The following is a 9,144-nucleotide window of genomic DNA, read 5'->3' on the forward strand; positions in this document are numbered from 1 at the left end:
AAGGAATTAATGACTTTTAAAAGATTCTACGCTATGAACAGGATTCGAACCTGCGCAGAGAGACCCCATTAGATTTCAAATCGAATGCCTTAACCTCTCGGCCATCACAGCTGCAGCAAGAGTCCCAATTTTCACAGTAAAACAACTGAATTCATATGTTGGAAGAACAAATTGTCAAGACCCAAAGATTTCGCCAAACCCTTTGCAGAGACCCAGACAAACGTTACCTTGGCAGATTGGCAGGCTTTCACCGCAAACTAGATTCTGACACAGCTGAAGTTGTGGGAATGATTCTTCGTCGAATTATAGAATCACGGATGTCCACCACGAAGAGAGGATCATTGTCTCACTGCGTCCGATCGATTTTGACTCAATTGCTCATCATCTGGTGCCAAATTAGATATGCTATTGTGTTTTAATATTCATCGAAATATGGTATTAGAAAAATTGATGCTAAGTCCATAAACACTAGCTACATTCGTAAAAAAAATCGGAATTAGAAAGAATGCAGAACCAATTCACAGGAATGGATCCAGCAACTAATCTGTAATTTATGACATCAGGTAATGAACTTGTGAGCACAAGAGAGGAAGATTAACTGAAGATTTGGAACTTGAAATCGTCTTGACGGAATTATTTGCAAAGTTTTTGCGGTTGTTCCAAACTCATCAAGTCGTTGAACAATACAACACGGAAAGTGGCCCTTCTTTCCAACTTGACTATGGTGGACAGATATCCTAAATTAATAGGTCTAATTTGCCAACATTTGGCTCAAATCCCTCTAAACCTTGTTACTCATATATCCATCCAGATGCCATTCAATGTTACAGTTGTACCTGACTCCACCAATTTCTCTGTCATCTCATTCTGGACACGTCTGAAAAAGTTGCCCCTGACATCCCTTTTAAATCCTTACCCACTAATTTTAAACCGATGATTTCTAAATTTTGACTTCCCCACCTACCGGAAAACACCTTGACGAGTCAACCTATCCATGTCCCTCATGATCTAATAAACAGCAACGATTTGACTTTATCATACTTGTCAGGAGGGAAATGTGTGGAGATCATTTGTCGAAGGTTTGAAGTAGAAAGTCTGATATACAGATTTTTAGAAATGCAGCTTGGAGAAGTTTTTAATAAGTCATTGAAGTCTAGTAGCAGTTGTAGAAGTCTGTTGTGAAAGCTCCAGAAGGATTTCAGGGCATGAGAACGAAGCATTATTTCCAATGTATGGTGGCTCAGTTCGACCGCACTTGGACTACAGTATGAGGAATTATAATCCTCAATTTAGGAAAGATACTAATGCCATATGAGGAATACCACGAATGGTGATTAGACTTGATATCATGGATGAACGTTAGTCCTCTGAATTGAAATTGGGCAAATCTTGCCTTTTCTTAACAGTTTCAAAACAAGAGAGGTAATCTCATTGAGAGTTGCAAAATATTTGAAGAGATAAACAGGGTGGTGCAATTAAATTTTGTTCCCTCATTGGTGAATCTAGAAGCAGGAGAGGACAATATTAAAATGAAGCATTGCGATTTATGACCAGAATAAGAAGTATTGATTTTTGTCTTAGCCTTGGGAAGTCTCACTGTTCAGCACTACAGTGAGCCTTGGATATTTGGTCTTTGAATGCATCACTATCAGCCTGACCCGCCGACACTTACTGCATCACTATAGACCTGACGCCTCACACTTACCGCCTTAATATCAGCGTGAACCCCTCAAACATACTGCATCACTATCCATCTGGCGCCCTCACATTTACTGCGCCACTTTCACTTCGAGACCCTCATTTTGACTGCGTCACTATCAGCCTGACTGCCAAGCACTTACTTTGTCACTATCAGTCACGCCCTTACACTTCCCATGTTACTATCACCCTGACTCCTTACACTTACTGTGTCATTATCAGCCTGACTCCATCACACTTATTATATAAGTAGCAGACTGACGCCTCACACTTACCTTGTCACTACAACACTGCCTCCTCAAACTTACTATGTCACTATCACCTTGACCCTCTCACATTTACTGCGTCACAATCACACTCAACACCTCACAACTACTGCTCCATATAAGCTTCAACACTCACACTTACAGCGTCACTACCATCCTGACTCACTCACACTTATCACCTGACAATCAGCATAACTCTCTCAAATTTATTTCATCATTATTAGGTTGAGGCACTCACACTGACAGCGTCACTAACAGCCTGACCCCCTCATGCCTTCTGCGTTGGTATCTCTCTGAGCCCCTCAGAATTACTGCGTCACAATCAATCTGACCCCCTCATACTTAATGCGTCACTATCCCTCTGGCACCCTCATACTTCCTGCATCACTCACACCCTGACACATGCGCACCTACTGCATCCCTATCAGCGAAACCCCACTCACTGACGGCGTCACTCTCTCTCTAACCTGCTCACACTTAATGCGTCACCATCACCTTGACACTCTCTCACTTAGTGCATCAATATCAGCCTGACCCCCTCACGCTTACTGCATCACTACCAGCCTGATCCCTTCAAATATACTGTGTCACTATCAGACTGACCCACTCATACGTACAGCATCACTATCACCTTGACCCCCCAAACTTAGTGCATCCAGATCACCCTGAACCTTTCACTCTTCTTGCGTCACCCTCAGCCAGACCCTGCACACGATCACTCTGACCTCCTCATACTTGCTGTATCACTATAACTCTATCCCACTCACACCGTGTATATCACTATCACCCTGACAACTCATACTCACTGCACCACTATTATCCTGACTCCATCACAATTAGTATATCATTATCAGCCTGACCCCTTACACTGACTGATGGAAATGTGTTGCTGGAAAAGCGCAGCAGGTCGAAACGTCGATTCTCCTGTTCCCTAGATGCTGCCTGACCTGCTGCGCTTTTCCAGCAACACATTTCCATCTCTGATATCCAGCATCTGCAGACCTCACTTTCTCCCCTTACACTTACTGTGTCACTATCAAACTGTCCCCTCACATTTCCTGTGTCACTCTCAATCTGACACCTTCAAAGTGTCTGCATCACTGTCACCCTGAACACGTCACACTTACCGCATTGGTGTCTACCTGAAACCTCACACTTATGGCGTCACTATCATCCTGAACGGCTCACACTTACTTCGTCACTAGCACACCAACACTCTCACTTTTACTGCGTCACTATCGGCCTGACACCTCACACGTACTGCATCACTATTAGCCTGACCCACTCACACGTTTTGCGTCACTACTACCCTGACCCCCTCACAATTGCTGTGTCGCTATCAGCCTGAGCCCCTCACTATCACGCTGACCAAGCTCACAATTACAGCATCACTATCAAGCTGACCACCTCACACTTTCTCTGTCATTATCACCCTGACCCTCTCACACATAATGCGTCACTGTCACACTGAGACACTCACATTTTCTGTGTCGTTATCAGCCAGACCCGACGGCACACAGCGTCACTATCAACCTGGCCCCTCACATTTCCATGCCTCAATATCAGCGTGTACCCCTCACACTTACTGCATCACTGTCCATCTGCCATCCTCACACTTACTGCACCAGTTTCACCTTGACATCCTCATTTTTACTGCGTCACTATCAACCTGACAGCTACATACATATTGCGTCACTATCAGTGACGCCCTCGCACTTCCTATGTTAATATCACCGTCACTCCTAAAACCTACTGCGTCAATATCAGCCTGCCTCCATCACACTTTTTGTCTCAGTATCAGACTGAAGCCTCACGCTTACCATGTTACTAAAACTCTGCCCCATCACACTGACTGCGTCACTATCAGTCTGACCACTCAGACGTACTGTGTCACTATCACCCTGACCCACTCACACTTTTTGTATCAGTTTCAGTCTGACGCCTCGCACTTACTGTGTAACTAAATCTCTCCCCCTCACACTGACTGTGTCACTATCAGCCTGACCCCTCAGACTTACTGCGTCATTCTCACTCTGATCCTCTCTCATTTAATGCGTCACTATCACCCTGACCTCCTCACATTTACTGCGTCACTATCACCCTGACCAACTCACACAGTCTTTGCCATTTTCACCTTGCCGGCCTTAGTTTTACTGCGTCACCATGAGCCTAACCGCCACACACTTATTGTGTCACTTTCAGTCACGCCCTCACACTTCCCATGTTACTATCACCCTGAATCCTTACACTTATTGTGTCACTATCAGTCTGACCCCTCACAGCACAGTTTCTACTATCAGCCGGACTCCAACACATTTATTGTGTCATTATCAGACTGACGCCTCACTCTTATCTTGTCTCTAAAACACTGCTCCATCACATTGACTGTGTCACTATCAGCCTGACCCCCTCACACTTACTGCTTCACTATCGCAATGTCCCTCTCTCACTTACGACGTCATTTACACCCTGACACCCCACACTTGCTGCGGCACTATCACACTGAGGGCCTTACACTTAGTGTCACTGTCATCCTGACCCTTTACACTTACTGCGTCACTCTCACACTGTTATCTCACACCCACTGTGTCACTATTATCCTGAGCCACTTACACCTATTGCGTCACTATCACTTTGACCCCAACACACTTACTGCATCAATATCAGCCTGACCATCTCACACATACTGCGCCACTACCAGGCTGACTCCCTCACATATACTGCATCACTATCAGACTTACCCACTCATGCTTACTGCGTCACTATCACCCTGACTCCCCACTCTTACTGCGTCAAGATCATTGTGCCCCCATACACTTACAGCGTAACTATCATCCTGACAACGTTACACTTACTGCGTCAAGATCAGCATGATCCCCTAAAACGAAAGTGTCACTATCAGCTTCAACACTCACATTTACTGCGTCACTTTAGCACTACCCCTGCACTCTTACTGCATCCCTATCCACCTTATTCCATCCCATTTACTTCATCACTATCAGCCTGAGACACTCACACTTACAGCTTTACTACAACCTGGCCCTGTGAGTGCTTCTACATCACTGTTACCCTGACCCCTTGCCCATTCTGCGTCACTATAAGCCTGGCCCCTCAAATATTCTGCGTCACTATCACACTGACATTTCACACTCACTGCGTCCCTATCACCCTGACCCCTCACAATTACTGCATCACTACAACCTGACCCCCTGCGTCACTGTCACACTGACCCCATCACGCTTGCCATGTCACCATCACAAATGACACATTCACACAGTCTGCTTCACTGTCATCCTGACATCTCACACTCACCGCATCACTACCATCCTCCCCCTCATGCTGACATGTCACTATCATCCAGAGACGCTCACACTTATTGCGTTCCTGTCACTCTTCTCCCAACACACTTACTGCGTCACTGTCAGCCTAATACTCGCACACTTCCCGCATCACTATCAGCCCGACCCCTCACAATTTCACCGTGTCTATCAGTCTGACTCCTCACATTTCCTGCATCACTGTCACCCTGTCACTTAACACTTACTGGCCAGTATTAGCCCGACGCCCTCAACTTACTGCATCAATATCAGCCTGAACACTCACACTTACTCCGTCACCATCACGCTGACCCCCTCACATTCACTGCGTCACTATCATCCTGTCCCTCTCACTTCCTGCATTAGGATCACTCTGACTCACGGGCACTTACTGTATCACTATCAGCCTGACCCCTCACACATACTGTGACACTATCTGCCTGACCCCACCACACTAGCTGCATCTCTATTAGCCTGACCCCCTCACACTTTCTGCTTCACTATCAGACTGACACCGCACACTTACTGTGTCACTATTCCACTAACACCTCACTTTTATTGTCCACTATCAGCCTGACGCTCTCAAATTACTGTGTCACTACCAGCCTGAACGCACACACTTACTCCCTCACTATCACCCTGACTGTCTCACACTCACTGCGTCTGTCTCTGCCTGACCCCATCACACTTACTGCGTCACTATCACCCTGTCCCCTCCCATTTTATGCGTCAGGATCAGCCTGACACAGTAACACTTACTGCATCACTATCAGCCTGATCTCCTTCCAATTACTGCGTCACTATCAGCCTGACCACTCACTCTTACTGCGTCACTATCACATTGACCCCTCATACGAAGTGCTTCACTATCGCCTCACCACCTCACTTACTGCGTCACTATCGGTCTGATCCCTCAGACTTACTGCATCACTATCACTCTGACCCCGCTCACTTCGTAACTATCGGCCTGATCCACTCACACAGTATCCGTCACTACCACGCTGACACCTCACCCTTACTGTGTCACTATCATCCTCACTCCATCACACTGATTGAGTCACTGTCAGCCTGATCCCCTGTAATGGAAAATTATCATTTATTGTGAAATCTGTGAAAGCATGGTTGAAACAAAGAACAATGGACCTAACTTTGCAAAAAGACAGAAAAAATGTAAAGTTCAAACTAATTTACAGCCGACTCTCAAGGCCAATAATCTATTATATCAGCAGTCAGTGAATTCGAAAAAGCAACTCCATGTGTGGAAAGGAACTCGACTGATCCAGGTTTCTGGCTTGAGGTGTGATAAGGCAAGGCGATATATAGTATAAAGGGAATATGTGAAAACCGTCAGAGGTCCATTTTATGAGGCGTCTTGCAAATGTGTCGGGTCCACTCTGCAAATTTCAAAAATAAACTTAGCATTTGCGTCGAGTCGATTGAAATTCCACGGCAGTAAACTAGGGGGCTCGCCTGGGACCCTGAGACTGGGTAAGATTTTGAAGATTCCCAGGAGGTGTACGCGCCATTGCCTTGACGGTTTTTCACTGCATCGTGAGTGCTGAATTGGCCCCTTTGCCTGAGAGGACCGAGGATAAGTGGATCGCCCCAGAGGCGCGTTCCGAATCGAATAGGGTCGGGGTAAGAGTTATGGCTAAATAATCCGACATAGAGACTCGTTCGAAGAGAATAAATGAACCAGGAAGAGGGACCAGTGAACTCTCGCGCGGTATTCGAGTAAAACTCAAGGGAAAGGATTGCCGTCTCTGGAGAGTTTAAGAGACAGCAAGATTAACGGTGGTTTGAGACTTGGAGCCACCATGGGCAGCGTTGGAGTCGCCAAAGCTGTACCGGTTACGTGGGTTCTTGGTTTGTGAAAACCAAGGCAATGAGGCGGTCGCACCAAATGAGAGGGGACCTCCAGAGGTAAAAGCAAGTTATATTGGCAAAGAGAAGATTATGGTATCGTGAGAGAGAGCGAGAGTGGGGGGGGGCGAGAGAGATAGATAGACAGATAGACAGACAGAGAGACAGACAGAGAGAGATGAACACTTTTCCAATATCCATGAAAATCGGCTCCAGCAAGAGCGAACAAAGAGAGGTTCGACAGACAACTCGGAATGGTTAAGAAAAAATATAATATACGCTAAATAATTATGGCCCAGTTTCTGTAAAGCAGTCAAAAACGTAAATCAAGGAATGTGGTTTTCTGGAGGAAGGAAGTTTTAGTAACATGCATTTGCAAATGCTGAGGTCATTGTTCGAGGAGAGAGAGAAGGAGAAACGGAAGGGTAAAATCGAACCTGTGAATTGGAGTGCTTATAACATGTTGAAGGCTGAGCCTGATTTCAGGGAAAGAAAATCTCGAATAAAAGATAGGTCAAGTATACGTACAAACACCAGCGCACATGCACACACACACACACGGAAAACAACCTAATGAAGCTGGACAGTGTCTTAAGACTGGATCAGATCCTAACCTTAATCGGTGCCCTCGAAGATCTACAGCCCGCCTACGAGATCCACTTCGTGAAGATTCCAAGTCAACGGTCGCCGCCTCAGGGTCTGCTGAATCACCAATAGCATATCGTACCCACAATCAATTGAAGCAATAATCCCTAAAGAAGTCGAGACAATGTCCCAGTACCTTAAGCGCCTCACGAAAGTTGATAACGTCTATTGTGGATTGATACCACCCAAGGACATAACGACGGCAGAGATCACACCGTATGAGGCACACCTGAGGAGCAGCTTCATCAATGGAATGAAGTACGAAACAACAAAATAGGTAACAATATACGTGTATTACCTGGGACACGGTAAAGCTGAATTAGACAGAACAATACGTGATACATGCTGAAAAATTGCTGGCTCAAGAGAACCATAACCGGAAATTAAAGATGGAACAGCAATCACATAAACCTCAGCTTATTAAGATGCAAATGGTCGTTCAGCCGTTGAAGGGAGTAACTGCGGGAAAAGAGAGAGGCACAGGTGGAGTTCGCAAAAGAGGACCCTTCGCCCTTGCCGAGATAGATCTGGTTGGTGCTTTGTTTGCGGAGCAATGGACCACTGGTCGAGACAGTGCCCGCACAGACAGCCTCAATCGGTCCTGGAGGCTGGACAGCATGGTGACTGATAGCGGACGACTGAGGTTGAGGTGGGCAGGCCACAAGATACAGGTTAACTTCTTTCATTTATACTTGGCAACGAAGAATCCCTTATGATGATCACTTCTACTAACCTAACGGGCACTGAGATGTGTCCCAACTCTATATTGAACATTGAGATTGCGAAGTGTGGACAATATGTTCAATTTTACAATGATGCGTATATGTCGATGCCTACCTCTATGTTACATGTGGAAGGTACACCAGTTACCTTTTTGGTAGATACACATCCAGCACATTCACTCCTCAAATCAAGACAGTTCAGAGAGTTGACGCCAATAAAGATGAGTGGAATGTTCCTGAACTCAATGGAGGCATCAAGCGTCGTGATATGAGAGGGTTTTACCGCACCCATATTGTGTGAAATCAGTAATGTGTAAAAATTCTAATTCTCAATTTTGTTAGCGGAATTCTGTCCTTTACATTTGATGGCTCGGAACCTCATAGTGAGACTGGGCTTGTATTTGCTCAGTACTCCGACGGGTTTGCAGGTAATTCAAAGGGAAGATTCACAAGTGTAAACTGCAAAATACAGTCCACGACCCCTGGTGTATGTCTATGAGTGGCGAATAAGCCAGAGACCAATGAGTTCAGTGAGCAATTCACTCGCCCAGGAAGCAGGTAACCATGTTAATCCTATTAACACCGATTTTTTTTTTGCGAGAATATGCTGCACTGCACAGCACACGTACACCA

The 9,144-nt window shown here is 45.7% G+C and overlaps 1 non-coding gene across 1 annotated transcript; it reads right to left on the reverse strand.

Annotated features, from left to right (window-relative positions):
• Window positions 1-29: 29 nt before the first annotated feature.
• Window positions 30-111, reverse strand: trnas-uga. Its single transcript has one exon. It is a non-coding gene; the product is annotated as a tRNA-Ser (tRNA).
• Between the last annotated feature and the right edge of the window lie 9,033 nt (window positions 112-9,144).

Source organism: Chiloscyllium plagiosum, unplaced genomic scaffold, assembly GCF_004010195.1.
Source record: "Chiloscyllium plagiosum isolate BGI_BamShark_2017 unplaced genomic scaffold, ASM401019v2 scaf_60235, whole genome shotgun sequence".
Classification (NCBI taxonomy): Eukaryota; Metazoa; Chordata; class Chondrichthyes; order Orectolobiformes; family Hemiscylliidae; genus Chiloscyllium; species Chiloscyllium plagiosum.